General features: G+C 28.6%; 1 pseudogene; it reads left to right on the forward strand.

Moving 5' to 3' along the window:
• The first annotated feature begins 8462 nt into the window (after positions 1-8462).
• On the forward strand, positions 8463-10204 carry LOC133308201 (F-box protein At2g26850-like; annotated as a pseudogene).
• Positions 10205-16687: the final 6483 nt, after the last annotated feature.

A 16687-nucleotide genomic window follows, 5' to 3' on the forward strand; every position in this document is an offset into this window, starting at 1 on the left:
CTCGAATGACTTCTCTCTTCTAGTTATATATATACATTAGTATATGGTAGGTGGAATTATTATCGCTACGATAATATAAATTATTTTGTTAAAGTTAGACATTATTTTGGTAAACTTCTACCCGTAGGTTGTGATATATGTGAACCAGTGTTATAAAAATCGGACTGGCCTGGCCGGTTCGAACCGAAAACCGGTAAATCGGGAGTGTGGCCGATCCGGGTAACACCAAAGATCGAATATGCTAATGAACCGGTGAAAATCGGGGTGTATCAGCCAGTTATTATTAAACCGGTGACTCGCGGGTAAACAAACAAACCAACCAGTGATGAACTTTACCCCTATTTCTTCTGGAATCCTTCAAGATCTGTGATACAGTGATAGACAAAAACAAAGAAAACTCCACCGACATAATAGAAGAAGAAGGAGAAATCTAAACCATCGGTAGATGAAGAAAAAGAAAAATAACAGATTTAGATCCCAATCGATGAAACTTTAACCGAACTCGCCTATTCGTCTGAAAACAGGGTTGCGAGAAGTGGATTGAAGCAGTGATAAAAGGATTTTTCGGTCCTTTGCTCTAACCATATAAGCAAAGTAAAGAAAAGAAAAACACATTGAAGCTGAGAAGAATGGGAAGGGGGGATGGAAGATGATGAAAACACTTTTTTTACCATGCGGAGACACTGTTTTCTAAAAAAAAGTAAATGATGCTTTGATTTTTCCCCCAAGACTTTCTCTATTTTCCATAAATTAATTAATTAATACCTACAAATTCATTGGAAAGTGAAAGGGCATTTTTTTTGTTCCCACATAAGGGTTCTTTTTTAAAAAAGAAAATTTAATAATTTTTAAATGAATTTTATATTTTCATATTTTTTCCATGTATCATTTTTCTTCTATTTACATGAATGTTGCTTTATTTTTATTTATTAATTAATTTATAGTAATGTGTTCATATTCACTTTAGGGAAAAAAATCATGATAAATATTAATTCTACCGTTCTGAGAAGAAGAAAATAAAATGATAAAAAAGAAAGTATATTTATTCATGATTAAAGTATATTTAATTAAAGCATATCTAATGATTTAATTCATGATTTTTCCTAAAAAAGTATATTTATTCTACCGTTCTCAGAAGAAGAAAATAAAATGATAAAAAAGAAAAGAAAAATAAGACCAAATGTTATGAAAAAATAGAACATTTAATAAAATTCTAAACAAAAAAAAATAAAAAAAAATAAATGTGTCTAAATAAAAAAAGTATAAAAAAAAGAAAATAGAATAAGAAAAAAAATAGAAGAAAAAGAAATCACATATATGAATTTCCAATATATTTTCTTTTTATTTTTTTCAATTTTTTTTTTGTCCTTGGTCTATTTATTCTTTCTATTTAGATATGTTCGGTCTTTTTTATATCTTTATTCTATTCTCTCTCTTTTTTTTAATAGATGCGGTGGCACAAGAAGATTAAAAAAAATCAAGAAAAAAAAAGCAGAATAAGATACACCAAAAAATAAAAAATAGAAAAAGACAAAACATATTTAAATAAAAAAGAATAAAATATACCATGGACAAAAAAAAAGAGAAAATAAAAAATAAAACTAAATATATTGAAAACTCATATCTACGATTTCTTTTTATTCTTTTTTTTTTTTTTGTATCTTAATTTTTTCTTCTAGTTTGTTGTCTTTAGTATATGTATTTTTTAATTTGAACTATTTTCAATTTTTTTTAATTTTAGTCTTTTTCGTCACTATTGTGATTTTTAATATATTTGGTTTTATTTTTCTTCTATTTTTTTTTTTTATAAATCTCAGGTATCCTCCATAAATCCTGTTCGGAGTAGGATCGGGATTAAAGCTGTAAACTCTTCCCAAAGATGGTACTGAGAAAGATCAAACATATACTCTCACCCCTACCTACTCAGGTTTCATGCACCAACTGAGCTTCGAACATTTGGTTTCTTCTATTTTTTTGTTCTTATTTTAATTTTTTTTATTTTGACTCATTTTATTCTTTTTTACTATTTTTTCTATTAATCTTTTGTTAAGTGTTCTAGAATTTCATAGCATTTGGTCTTATTTTTGTTTTTTATATCACTTTATTTTTTTTCGAAGGGTAGAATATGTATACTTAGTTGATATTCTAACAGTGTTAAGAAGAGGTGTGGATAAAACAAACCATAAGAAGTTAAGTGATTAAAATAAAAATAGAGTAGCATAAATGATTTCAAATAAGGGGATTTTAAACTTTTCCCTAATAAAAACAAAACAAACAACTTTAATTTATTGGTTCTATATCATCCCCAAGAGATAAGGAAAACAATTGATAAAGCAAAAGATAAAAAACCTTTGTTAAAATTAGGGGTGAAAGTGGGATGGGCTGGGTCGAGCTTTGCCCCGAAAAGCCCAAGCCTATGCCAAAAATTTTCAATTTGGCTTGACCCGAGCCTAGAACGAGTCTAACTGTTAGCCTGACTTTGCTCATTTATAAAAAAACAAATGGCCTGACTTGACCCGTTAGCCTGTTAATTTTCAACTTCCAACCAAAACTATGAATCAACTTCATAAAATACTAAAATTCTATTGCTAAAACAAAAATCATAATTTCAACGTCTAAAAAGAACCATGAATCACAACAAAACTCATCATAATTTGCATTTAAGTCACTTTCAAAAGTAAAATGATAAAACTAAGTAACATATATTTCATCAGATCCAACAAATAAATCTATACTATGTAAATTAAAATAACTACATAAATTCAACAAACACATCCTGATGCTTGTAGTAGCCAAAACTTCTCTTCATCTTCTTTCCCTTACAAATATAATTCCAAGATTAGATAAGTTGGCAAACAATTTCTAAACGTAGAAAACAAAACACAAGAATAAAGAATAGAAACAAAAAAAATAAGATTAAGAAACAAAAAATCTTTTAATAGATTCATATAGGCAATCTCACATATGGAGATGATGGTTCCTCTTATATAAAAAATAAAGCCAAATTTCTATTAACATTTAATCGAATATAATTAAATTCCAAAATAATTTCAATTGATTAAATTTATACCTTTTGTTTTTTCTTAAGTCATACCTATTACGTAGCCAATCTCCGTCGTATATTAACACTTGGATGATATCTTCAGCCAAACTAGAACTATAGGCATCAACAATATTGATTTTTATGGTACTGTAAAAATTGGTACAAATCTTATGCAACTCTCAAAGATAGTATTGATGAGGGAACGAACCTAGGTCCTTCCACCTCTTACTTAGCTCACATGCATCAATTGAAATATCTCCATTTCGTATTACTATAAATATTATTATTTAATTTAATTTAAAATAAATAATATGATAGAGGCAGGCCTATAGGCTTATAGGCCCGACATGTAAAAAAAAAGGCTATCACCTACTTTCTAAATAGGCTTCTTTAAAAGCCCGAGCCTGTTATATTGGACTATATGAAATAGTCCAAGCCCGCCCTGATATAGGCTAGGCCGTAAGCTCCTGTAGGTCAGCCCGACCCACTTTCACCCCTAGGTATAATGTCTCTAACTATTCATGCGTAGGAGAGGAGGATGTCTTCTGCTATATCTCAAACTGCTATCTTTTTCGTTTATATATATATATATATATATATATATATATATATATATATATATGAGAAAAATATTTCTCAAAGAATTTGAGATATATTTATCTCCGTCCATCCAAAAATTACGGTGTTTTATTTCTTTATTTTCTTATATTAATTGATTCACCTTTGAATGGTTATGATTCTCTTTTTCTCTCTCTTCCTTTATCACTGTTGATTCATCTTTGTGCGGTTATGATTTAGTAGCCGGAGATAAAGTTATCTCAAGTATCTTGAGAAATGATACGCTCTATATATATATATATATATATATATATATATATATATATATATATAGGTAGGATCCTTTGACACCGGTGTCAAATTTAAAGTTTGACACCTCATATGAGAGCCATTAAATCAAAAAAGATCAACGACTCTGATTTGTAAACATGTGGCACCATTGATCTTTTTTTTTCTAACGACTTTTAGATGAGGTGTCAAACTTCAAATTTGACACTGGTGTCAAAGGATCCTACCTCATATATATATATATATATATATATATATATATATATATATATATATATATAGGCTTTAATGTTTCTATAATTAATGTAGATAAGTTATCTACATTCACTCCAAAAATGAAGTAGCTTTGGGTTGAAAAATTAAAAAATTATAATTAAAAAGACTATTACAAAAATACCTTGATATTCTCCTCAAAACGATGTCGTTTTGGGCTCAATGTATATAACTTATCTACATTGACTGCAGAAAAAATGAATACATATATATATATATATATATATATATAAATATATATATAGAGAGAGAGAGAAAGAAGGGGGGATGTCTTCTCCTATATATGGGAAAAAAGGTGTCATTTTAAATGACATATCTTTTGTCATTTCACTCTCATAAAGATATGTGAGTCCCATATTTTTATTTTTAGAGTAAAGCTCTTTTTGCATCTCTATCAAAAAATATGGTTTCTATTTTCGTCCCTTACAAAAAAAACTCATATTAGTCCCTTTTTATGGACTAAATTGGGTCTTCATTGAATTTCTGAAGAACCACACTTTCAAAGAACTGGAATTGTAGAGGGAGCAAAAGTTGACATTTTTTTAAGGGACGAAAGTGCGGATCGTGTTTTTTGTTAGGAACCCAAAATGGGCTTGATGTGCCTCTGGCAAGTATAGTTTTCTGTGTTAAAATTGATAATAATTGAATCATAAAAGAGCAACTTAATTACAAATTTGCTAATTATATTGATTCTTTCTTTTCAATTATATTTCTCACCTATTGGTTGTGTTTTTACAGGAAAAATAAGTGAAAACTATAAAAGCCTGTTGACGCAGACCAGTGCCGGATTGGAAAGGTTGCACAGTACAAAAGACAGAGACTTGGCGCAAGTTGGCGCCAAAATGGCGCACACCCGCGCCGAATCACGAACTTTGCAACGGAGAATTTTGGGTGGCACTCAGTGGCACCAAAGTGGCGCTAACTGGCGCCACATTCATTACCATTTCATGGCGCTAACTGGCGCCACATTCATTACCATTTCATGGCGCCAACAGGCGCCCAAATGCACAAGGAAGTGGCGCCAAGTGGCGCCCAAAAAGCAAAGAGGTGGCGCCAGTTTACGTACAATTGGTTCAGGTTTTTTTTCAATTAAGACAGAAGCTCCGCGCGAAGTGGCGCCAGGTTGCGGGAAATTGTACCGTGCTGTTATGAGGGTATTTTTGGAAGAGGAAAAAGAGGTTTATAAATATATCCTCTTGACAGAACCCTAGGGATTGATTCTTCTGAAGAGAGACGACGACAGAGCTCTGAGGGGATTCCTGGGATCAAGTTCTTCTTCTCTTTTCTCCTTAATTTTATGCTTTTGAATATTGGATTATTTTTAGCCATGATTATGCTTGGCTAGTTATCTTTTATTGTAGTTAGGGTCACGAGCCCTTTGTGAACCCTTGTTACGATGGATTGATTTAGTTTTACTCATTTATATAATTATCTTTATCTCTACCTTGTGCGTATTTTCTATTTTCTTTATTAGAACTGATCAATCTGATAGTTGAGAATAGTTTGAGGGTTAGAACCCTAGATAGGAATATTGAGGTTTTGATCTTGAAAGGGGGTAGGATAACAATTGGTATGCATGCTAGGAATAGATGTGTATTTAATTGCGGATGCTTAAATTATTGCGTTCATTGCTTAATACCATGAGGAACATTGCAAGGAATTGGGGTTTCAATTGGGAATTAAAAGGTTAACCTTGCAAGGAATTGAGGGTTAACTAATAAATATTCTTAGATAATAATTTATCCGAGTAATTATATGAATAAGTATTGTGAATCAATCCAAAGTAAGAAGTGAGGATCATAAGGTGAGTGCGCTCTAGCTACAATGTTTTTCTCGTATTTTTAAAATCAATTCTCATTGTTAATGTTTTATTTCTCTTAAATAAAAATTCAAAAACAAGTATTTACTTTTATTTCTTATTGTTACTCAAAATCAATTCACAATTTTTCCAAACAACAAACCGAGTTTTCCAACTTAAGGGGACTGGTTATTGTAGTACTTGGTTTACAATCCCTGTGGAGACGATACTCTACTTACTTCTATATTACTTGTGCGATCGGTATACTTGCCGGAGAGCATCAATGGGCTTTACTCTTATTTTTATTTTGTCTTTATTTTTTCAAGTGATCCCATCTCTTCATGAGAATGAAATGATACAAGAAGTATCATTTAAAATGACATACATTTTACCATGTGCGTGTGTGTATATATATATATAGGGGAAAATGTGTATCATTTTAAGGATGTAAATTTGTGTCATTTTAAGTGAGAGAGAGATAGATAAAGGGGGAGAGAGTGGGCAAAAAATAAATAAATGTGTGTTCCTATCTCTTTGTGAGAGTGAAATGATATAAGTTGTGTCATTTAAAAGGATAAACACTTTTCCCACATATATATATATATATATACAGAAAAATATTTCTGCAGTTACTGCAGATAAGTTATCTGCATTTACTCCCAAAACGACGTCATTTTGAGATTAAAATATTAGAAAATTATAATTGACTATAATAACCCTGAAATAAATTAAAGTTACAAAAATACCATGATTTTTGTCCCAAAACGACGTCGTATTGAGCTTACTACAAATAACTTATCTGCAGTAACTGCAAAAAAAATGAACCCATATATATATATGAAAAATTATTTTTGCATGTAATAGGAGAGTTACGTCATGTTATAAATACATCAATAAACGTGTTTTGTTAAATATTGTTATATAGGCTTATCATTTTTCAAGTTGCTTGACACAAGCAATGGTTGAGTTGTTTTGGATTCTACTACACTAACGCAAACTAAGTAGGTAATTTGATTATTGTTCTAATATTCTCCTCTCAGTGGGCATTTTTATTTCGTATATAAACATATAAATAATCTTATTTAAATAAAAAAAATCGTATTCTTACTTTTCTTTTGGGAGGAGCATAACATAGATGCATAAGTTAATTAATTTTTAAGAATATTATTATTAAGAAATTAAAATAAGTGAAGTATTAAGGATGTTATATGACACGCAACATAATACAATTTTTTTTTTTGAGTCAATTTTTGCCAACATAAATTTATAAATGAGTACAAATTTTTGGTATCATAATTGTTTATATCATATCAATGAGTCGTGTTGAAAATCATCATCCGGCCGATCCAATTGCACCTACAATTATGATATTGAGTAAGTGCTTCCATTATTATTCCTCCTTCTCTTAACGTCATTGAAATTAATGAAATACAAATCAATTGATTTAATCAATGGCTTTTGCAAATCAGCAGTATAAGTAAATCCTGAAATGATGCAAAACAGTTTGATGGTGCTTTTAAGCATTTATCCATTTTCTCTCTTCTTTGGTTTATGCAAAGAAAGCTTAGAAAATTGGTACATGTCGTTTCTATTTTAATTTTTTTTCTTCGAGAGTATACTTTCCGTTTACAAATTAATTACAATTTATATATTTTATTAAACAATCATCAGTCATCACAACATAATCATAGAAAATATAGACGCAAAAGACAGATAACATCGTTCATAACACGGACCTTTGACTAATTATTTAGATAGCCTAATTGTTTACTCTAACCAGAAGATGATTTATTTAACTTTCCATGTCTTTACTTAAACGTCCATATCCTAATGAACAACGAACCAAGATACAATGCTAGAACCGGAACAATGGGTGAATAAAACAATAAGAAATGATATAGAAATCATCATTAAGTATGAAACGGTACGTTCAAGGTAGACCAATTCTCACGCCTTTTGTGGTTTATATATATATTTATATATATATATATATATATATATATATATATATATATATATATATATATCAACGACTTTTGCAAAAAAATATCAACGACTCTGATTCGTAAGCATGTGACACCATTGATATTTTTTGATCTAACGGCTCTCAGATGAGGTGTCAAACTTTAAATTTGACACCGGTGTCAAAGGATCCTGCCTCTATATATATATATATATATATATATATATATATATATATATATATATAGTTTTATCACATATTCAGTAAAATATTTAAAAAAATAATGAAGCTTCCTAAATAAGGACTAAATGAAGATGTTAATAATCTAGATAAGGCCATTGTTTGCCTTGTCAAATTAATAAGCTATGTTTAATTATGGAGGATCCGGTTTCATATATATGCTTATGGTGGTATAACAACATTCTTCATTAATCAGAGAACTTTTAATTACTTTTTTCCTTCCAATTTTGGGTTTGTGGGGTGGGAGCTGCAAAATTATTTCAAACTCTTTGGTTTCCTTCAGGTTCATACAAACCATAATGTCACCAGAGAAGAACTCGAAATTGGAGAAACAAGAAAATTGGAAGGTTTCTCTCTTGGATTTGCCAGAGTGGGCTTGCATTGCATTCTTGAGCTCCTTTTACCACAGGATTTGTGCAGATTGGCACAAGTATGTTCATGTTTGAGGAATATAAGCACAAGAGATTATTTGTGGGAGAAACAAATCAATCAGAAATGGGGTAGGCTTCTTGGTGATGTTGCATACCAAGAGTGGCAGTGGCAGTGGCAGTGGCATACAACAAAGATAAACACAGAGAGTCTCTTGTTACAGCAGAATCAGAGTGGATCATTTGGCTCTTTGAGTGGTGTTTGGCCTTTACTAAACTTTCATTCTTATTTGGAAAATTTTAGGGACTTGATTAGTTAATTTGTTTAAAAATTGTTCAAAAATGGCTTTGTTTATCTGTCTTGAGAGTGGCCGCTTTTGGTTTCCTGCTCAAGTGCATAAGGTAATGAGTACTAATTAATGATTCATTGCTCCTGTGTGTAACTAATCTTTCATTATTATACTTCTTCTAATTTTCATATTGTAGAATAAACAGCTATACTGTTATGATGCCATTGTCAGCTATGATTCGGAAACAGACACCTTCATAGCAAGGTACTGTTCACTCCTTCATAATAATAATAATAATAATAATAATAATCTCCCATTATTCCGAATTTTGTTTATTGTTGGTTTAATTTGGAGCAGAAAGTCAATAACCTTATTGTTCTTTGACATAGAGCTTAATTTGTATAAAAGAAAGTCTAAAACACATACAATGATAGTGTATTATTGTTCTAATTTTACATCATGTATGCTTTCAATTTTACAGGTGGCGACTGATTGAGGGAAATATTCCGTGGGATAGATTGAGATTATCACCAGTTGAGACTTTTCCAATGGGTTTTTATGTGTCTAACTCTTTGAATGATTTGAAACCAGGAGATTATATTCAGATTCAGAGGAAAAAACGCAAAGAATTCCGTTATGGTAAGTAATCAATAGACTCTGAAGTTAAGAACATATTGTATCAAAAATATTTATGCTATTACTACATATAATTTATCTGCATTTACTCTCAAAACAACGTCGTTTTAAGATTGAAAGATTAAAAAATTATATTTATAAAGACTATAATAACCCTTAAATAAATTAAAATTATAAAAACACTATGATTTTCACCTCAAAATGACGTCGTATTAGGCTTACTGTATCTGCACTAAGGGCAGAAAAAAATGAATCCTTATTTTATTTGACTTTTTATCTATTGATATCTAGAATTTTACAGTGATTAACAAATATAACTTAACGTCTTTTTAATTGATTTGCTCACTTATCTTTTGAATAAGATATAGATTGGTGGTTTGCTGTAGTTGGTCATTTGGAATCATGTGACGAGGACATGAATCATTGTCGTTGCCAATACAATGGTGAGATTCATAGAATAGATGCTTAATTTTTATTTTGTACTTTATTGGGTTGCTGTAATGTGTCATAGATCTTTATATATATTTGTTGACAGACACGTTGGTAGTGGAGTTCAAGCAATATCAACGACAGAGTCGATGGAGAAGATCAATGCTGAACAAAAGAAACGTGTATGAGGAACAGGGCTCTAGACTTTGCTGCCTCGGTGGGATCAGAAAACTTGATAAGGTGGAGGAGATTGAAAAGTGGAATACTCTCTTAACATCTAGAAGTTACCAACCATTCATGCATTTGCAAAATCGATAACAGTTTAGTACTGAATTATCTTCGTTTACTCTCAAAACGACGTCGTTTTGAAAGTGAAAATATTAAAAAATTATAATTATAAAGACTATTATAACTCTGAAATAAATTAAAATTACAAAAATATTATGATTTCTGACTCAAAACGACGTCGTATTGGACTTACTGCAGAAAACTTATCTACGTTAAAAAAAAAGAACCCTATTTTAAAATGGAATTGTATTTCTCACAATCTACACTAAGTTTGGTCTTCAATTCCTCAATAATTTTAAACGAAGAGGGGGAAAGAAGCCATGTAAGAGGAATTGAAATGGAACTAGCATGGGAACTTATTTATTATCAATTTATAGCGTAGATAACAGTAGTAACTTCTTTATTATTGCATTTTGTCAGTCTTGTCGATATTCGATTTTAATTATTTATCTGCTTGAATTTAATAACTTACATATTTAATAATTACTTACTTAAAGATGAACAGTCAAGATTAAACATATATTTACACGAGTGTAACATAATATTGAATCTTTCGCTTTACTTTTATTGGTTTAAAATAAGGATTTTATAATTTTCAAATTACATGAGAATCAAAATATGAAACAAAAAAATACGTGGGATTCATATGTTAGAAAAAATCATATATAAAATCCATGTGATCATTACGAAAATTAAAGAGTACGTAGAAAGATTTCAATTCTCATGTTAAATAAAAAATATAAAACCCTTAAAATAATTAGATTTATGTATATTTTGCACGTATTATATACTTATAACATATGGTGGAGCGAAAAAAGAAGCTATAGTGAAATCCTTTAAATTAAGGGAAATGCAACTATTATGTTGCATGAAAGATGTAACTCCATCCTACTGACCCATTGGAAGGCGTAGTGTCACATTTTTTGTTTTTTTTTCTTCTTCTTAAGTTAGGGGCCACATGTAAAAGTTGTGTCTGTAGGAATCTCAAAACCAATCCTATAACGTGACACACATAAACCCCTTAAATTAATACAAACCTTTAGAATTTAATATTATTTCTGATTTTTCTTTTCATATATTTTAAGCTAGCTTGTCCCTTTCAAAACTTATAGAAGTCTTTAATTATAAATATTTTTTATATTTTTTTCACATAAATAGTTACAATTTTTTTAAAAAAATATATATATATTATAATTCCACCCCATTCTGCAATTTTCTGATTCCTTCCTTGCTTGTAACTGTCTTAAAATATGAATACGTAACTATTTCTTAAAAATATTACTGTTTTAAAATGTAATTTATGTTACAAAAATTGTATTTCAGCAAAATATTTCTAGTTATTTTTATTAACATTTAGGAAATATAAATTTTTAAATGTGCTTTTTAGAAAATATAAAAATAAATTTTGCAAAGGATATATTAATATAAAACAATAACGACCGAATCATATTTAAGTAAGAATAGTTTTGACGAATAAGAAAAATATTATTTTTTGAAATTTTAAGAAACTTAATTTAAAAGGAACCAAAATTCATTTACGAGCTGTACTTTGGTCTTATCAGTCTCTAATTAATATTGCGCTCGTTATAGACCTTTTTGCAATGAAAAAAAAAATTATTTTGAACTTTTATATAATATTTTATTTTTAATGCATCTATGATTCTTATATTTTTTTGTGATTTAACCTATGTTCTATTATATTTTATTTTTAACCAAACATATAATAGAACCTCTTGTCCTATTGAAATGTTTAGCAAACACACTCTAAGATAGTATTTGGTAAACGTGTTAGAACTTGACGAAAAATAATATATGAGTTATATTATATGTTTGGTGTATTCAAAAATAGAATAGAACATGACATGTGATTAAAAAGTACTACATTTTGGTTGTAGTAAAAGGGATAGCCATTGAGAACATTAAAAGAAACAAAAAAATTATCCGTGCATTTCATTTCATTATATTATATTCTATCCATGCGACAAACCATTGGTAAGGACGTAGGGTGTACTTAAATGTGTACTATAATATGCTTTCGTAGCAAATTAATTTATAAAGTAAACTCCTAAATTGATTCTACAAAAATTATGAAATCTTCACATTAGTCCCTCAAACATCGTCATCTCATTTTTCTTTATGGAAGACTAATTAAATGACGATATAAAAGAAAAATTTGATAACTGTTTTGCATCTTTTGAGAGAATAATTAATTTGATGAAAAAGAAAATTAAAGATTAATGTAATGACACGTTAATCTTTCTAATTTATATTTCTAGATAGAATGTTCTGTGAATAGTTTAATTTTGATGTACTATTCATGTAACATTTTTTATATTATTATTTTATTTTGTGTTTACATTTCATTCAGTGAATTTGAATATATAATCAATCATATAAGATATTAAATTTATTAAATGATATAATAATAATATATATTATTAGATACTAATGTAAAATCTGTTTACACTGACAATTCTTCCAACGGATAAAAAAGTACATGTGAACATTCATTTGGTGAAATTTCTTCTCTTCCAGAGTTTTGGATATTGGATTTAGCTCCTAAAAAAATAACGGGTGCACTTAGAGAATAAAGTATGAAGTCAAAACTACTGATTAAAAAATTTAAAATAATTAGGATTAGATTATTTTACATATAAATTACACCCTCAATCTTACAAGAAATATAAAAATAGATATATAACAGCTCTAATTTTTTAGCTAGATACACTGTTAATCTAATTTCTTAAATATGTGAGTGATTAAATACAAATAAATCAATAAATAAGAATAAATTTAAGACTTTTTATTCTCTAAATGCATTACTGTTTTAAGAAGGGTCAAATTATAAGCCAATAGATTTGATCTAATAGTAAAAAATTTAGATAAGTTGTATTACATTATGTGTTAAATTCTCATTTTTATGAAGAAGAAAAAATGGTCAAATTATTCGATATTCACGATGTAACAAAAGTTGTGGTGGTTATATGCTCGAGCCTTTACTTTTTTTCAAATAATTTTCATTTTGAATTTTTAAACTTATAAATTTATTTCAAATTATTTATCATTTAAAAAAATTTAAGGAAGTACCAATTATTTTTGAATTTTATTTCTTATTTCTTATTATTCCTAATAAGTGAAATAAAAGAAAGCATTCATAGAGTGAAATAACAATTTAATCAAGTATAATTATATATTTTTTTTCAAAATTAAGGATATTCAAAACGTAAAAAACCACAATCATTTGAAAAACGGCCAAATAATTTGTTATATTAAGAATTCACGCGTCTCATCAAAATATTGATGTGATCAATAGGTTAAAAACATGGGTTTTATGTTTGTTATGTTACATGATGTAACATAATTTTTCTACACACACAATTGAGAAGAGAGAGGAGAGAGAAGAAAAAGAGAGAAAAATCAAGAGACGAGACCGACATAAAATTGTGTGTGTAAAAAAGTTATATTAAATATAAAACCCTAAAAACATCTAGCGTTTATACGCTCGATTGGTTAGTAGCATCACCCAGTAGTTAGGATACTCTAAATGCAAATTATTTTCCAACTCTTCTATCTTATTTATGGGGCAGTTGTAATTACCATTATTTTAGGTTTTTTACTCTTAACCGTTGCATCAACTTGAAATTAATAGTTGAAAAAATAAAAAAATTAATTATTATTGACTTCAAATTGATCCAACGATAACTAAACAAGTAATAAGAATGATAAACCTAAAATGATAATACATATAACATTTTCTCTCATTTATTACTTTTTTTTAAGGAAAAAATATTTCTGCAGATAAATTATCTGCATTTATTTTCAAAATGATTTCTTTTTTATATTAAAATCTTAAAAAATTATAAATATAAAGACTATTATAACCTGACCCATTGGAAGGCGTACTATCACATTTTTTGTTTTTTTTCTTCTTCTTAAGTTAGGGGCCACATGTAAAAGTTGTGTATGTAGGAATCTCAAAACCAATCCTATAACATGACACACATAAAACTCTTAAATTAATACAAACCTTTAGAATTTAATATTATTTCTGATTTTTCTTTTCATATATTTTAAGCTAGCTTGTCCCTTTCAAAACTTATAGAAGTCTTTAATTATAAATATTTTTTATATTTTTTTCACATAAATAGTTACAATTTTTTTTAAAAAAAAAAATATTATAATTCCACCCCATTCTGCAATTTTCTGATTCCTTCCTTGCTTGTAACTGTCTTAAAATATGAATACGTAACTATTTCTTAAAAATATTACTGTTTTAAAATGTAATCTATGTTACTAAAATTGTATTTCAGAAAAATATTTCTAGTTATTTTTATTAACATTTAGGAAATATAAATTTTTAAATGTGCTTTTTAGAAAATATAAAAATAAATTTTGCAAAGGATATATTAATATAAAACAATAACGACCGAATCATATCTAAGTAAGAATAGTTTTGACGAATAATAAAAATATTATTTTTTGAAATTTTAAGAGACTTAATTTAAAAGGAACCAAAATTCATTTACGAGCTGTACTTTGGTCTTATCAGTCTCTAATTAATATTGCGCTCGTTATAGACCTTTTTGCAATGAAAAAAAAAAATTATTTTGAACTTTTATATAATATTTTATTTTTAATGCATCTATGATTCTTATATTTTTTTGTGATTTAACCTTATGTTCTATTATATTTTATTTTTAACCAAACATATAATAGAACCTCTTGTCCTATTGACATGTTTAGCAAACACACTCTAAGATAGTATTTGGTAAATGTGTTAGAACTTGACGAAAAATAATATATGAGTTATATTATATGTTTGGTGCATTCAAAAATAGAGTAGAACATGACATGTGATTAAAAAGTAATACATTTTGGTTCTAGTAAAAGGGATAGCCATTGAGAACATTAAAAGAAACAAAAAAATTATCCATGCATTTCATTTCATTACATTATATTCTATCCATGCGACAAACCATTGGTAAGGACGTAGGGTGTACTTAAATGTGTACTATAATATGCTTTCGTAGCAAATTAATTTATGGGTTATATTTATCTACTTTTACATAAGATAACTACATTTCCTACACACACACAAGCTAGGTGGGTCCCATTTCTTTTTTTTTCTCTCTCCTCTTACTTATGGGTCCCACTTACAATCTTGTTTCTACAACATAAGATAAGCATTTTCCTACAACATAAGAAAATTATTTCCCTTAATTTATAGAGTAAACTCCTAAATTGATTCTACAAAAATTATGAAATCTTCACATTAGTCCCTCAAACATCGTCATCTCATTTTTCTTTATGGAAGACTAATTAAATGACGATATAAAAGAAAATTTTGATAACTGTTTTGCATCTTTTGAGAGAATAATTAATTTGATGAAAAAGAAAATTAAAGATTAATGTAATGACACGTTAATCTTTCTAATTTATATTTCTAGATATATCTACTAGAAAATAACAAAATTCCGTTGAAAGTATCAACGGACCAAAATTCCGTTGGAATTTTCAACAACGGATAAAATTCCGTTGCAATTTTTGATAAAAAAAAAAAAAATCAAAAGCTGTTGAAATTTTGACACTAATCAGTCATTATCTCTCACGAGTCATTTAGGAATACACTTTGCACCAACATAAAATGGTCAAAGTAGAGAATCACGCAAGCCCACCCACCTACTCTATAAATTCACCGCTGTAGTCATAGAACTTCTGGGGTTGCTAAAAGGTGAAAATTTCATTTCTCTATCTCTCACTTAAATAAATTCTTGTAAGATGATGATGTCTAGAACAGTTGCGTCTGTTGTTGCTTTATTCTACTCAGATCAGTATCATATACGTTGATAATTGCATATCACTCATGTTGCCCTTATTTTTGTTGATTTCATTTTTTATATTGTTTAATTCTACTATTGAGGGCTTCCAGCAAGTCTGCGCTTAGGAGATTTTGTCCCTCATCGGGCTTTGGCGTGTGTGCTATTTATACGATGAATTATGTCAAGGCCCGAGCATTATTTTTGTATACTTATAACTTTATCCATTATTTCAACACTTCTACTAGTTATGGAAAGTCATGAAAGGACTACTTGCATTCTCAGACGAATGTTTCAATATGTATGCACAACACCATAAACAATTATAAATGATAGCATTCTTGCATAAAAGAAATTTAGTGATTACTTGAAAATTATCAACGGAAAAAATTCCATTGGAATTTTTGACGAAAAACAATTCTGTTGAAATTTTCGACGGAAAAATATCAAAATTCCGTTGAAAGTTTCAACAGACCAAAGTTCCGTTTCTATTTTTGAAGGAAATATTCCGTTGAATGTTTCGACAGAAAAAATCCGTTGCATTTTTCGACAGAAAAAAAATTCTGTTTCAATTTTCAACGGAATATTATGCCGTTTCAAATTTCAACGGAAAAACTCCGTTGAAATTTTCAACGGAATTTGTTGGCCGTCAATAATTTCCAATTACAAAAATTATATGATAAATTTTTGACAGAAA

Source organism: Gastrolobium bilobum, unplaced genomic scaffold (assembly GCF_033153095.1).
Source record: "Gastrolobium bilobum isolate Gb01-03AN ecotype WA unplaced genomic scaffold, APGP_CSIRO_Gbil_v1 utg19582, whole genome shotgun sequence".
NCBI classification, from domain to species: domain Eukaryota; kingdom Viridiplantae; phylum Streptophyta; class Magnoliopsida; order Fabales; family Fabaceae; genus Gastrolobium; species Gastrolobium bilobum.